A 1,289-nucleotide genomic window follows, 5' to 3' on the forward strand; every position below is an offset into this window, starting at 1 on the left:
ATATATATATACATACATATATATATGTATATATATTGGAAGAGGGGCTACAAACAAAAATGAACAGGCAAATATTAAACTCTGTCTAGCGATGAATAGACCCATCATTGACTATGCGGTACAGTTTCGATCTTCGTCTTATAGAGTTGATACCAATTTATTAAAATCAGTATAGAAGAGAATGACCGAAATAATACAAAGGCTTAGAAATTTACCATACGAAGGCAGATTTAGGCACCTTAACTTACATTCTCTGGAAAGACGAAGAGTGCGGAGTGATGTAACAGAGGTGTTCAAATGGGTGAAAGGCTTTAACAAAGGTAATGCAGGTAAGGTCATCATATTAAAACAACAGGGCAGAATTCGTAGTAATGGATTTGAATTGAACTAATGTATGTTTAAAAAGGAAATAGACAAAAACTGGTTAATCACAACAGAGTGATTAAGAAATGGAATAGACTCAGAAACTATGTAGTGAGGGTTGAAACAATTAGATGTTAAGGAAGATTAGGCCAATTTGTGGATAGGGATGGCAGGTGGTTAGGGATATGGAACTGCCTAGTGTAGGCCTTATGGTCTCTTGCAGTCTCTTCCATTCTTGTGTTCTTATGATTTAGTCATCCGAGAGGTGAATTCTGATTAAACTGGATTTTTTGTCGACATAGGCCTTAAATTTTGAGTTCCTCCGTCAGCGAAATAAACTCGTGTGGCCTTGAAAAGAAAAGAAAAAATCGATGAAGTCTGTCGTCCCTGTTGAGTGGCTAATTGTGAGAATCGCTGTTCGTGGCAGGTGAGAGAGCTGTCGATTTCCATCGTCGTCGTTCAGCATTTGCCGCCACACCATTAACTACCTTTTAAAGCTACTTACCAGCCCGGCAAACTAATTACTGAATTGCAATTAACTCTTTGTTGCACAGAGGAGGGAGATTTCCCTCTACCGAATAAGGTCACATGACGACAGTTCTAATAAGAACATACATACATACATACATACATACACACATACATACATACATACATACATACATACATACATACATACATACATACATACATACATACATACATATACCAAAGGCTTTTTCCCCCTTCACGGTGGGTAGCCACAAAGAAAAAGGCATAGAAACCACTCCCACCCATTCCATTTCCTATATATTCCACTCCCCTCCACCCTCCTCCCTCCCCCTTACTGATATCATAAAATGCAGTGGAAAGGTTATACAAGATAATCTCGTGATACGTTAACTCCCTTGACTCCAAAGAGGGTTTCCCTTCAGCTGAATGAAATC

Source organism: Oratosquilla oratoria, chromosome 3 (genome assembly GCF_046742065.1).
Source record: "Oratosquilla oratoria isolate Oo_2021 chromosome 3, ASM4674206v1, whole genome shotgun sequence".
NCBI classification, from domain to species: Eukaryota; Metazoa; Arthropoda; class Malacostraca; order Stomatopoda; family Squillidae; genus Oratosquilla; species Oratosquilla oratoria.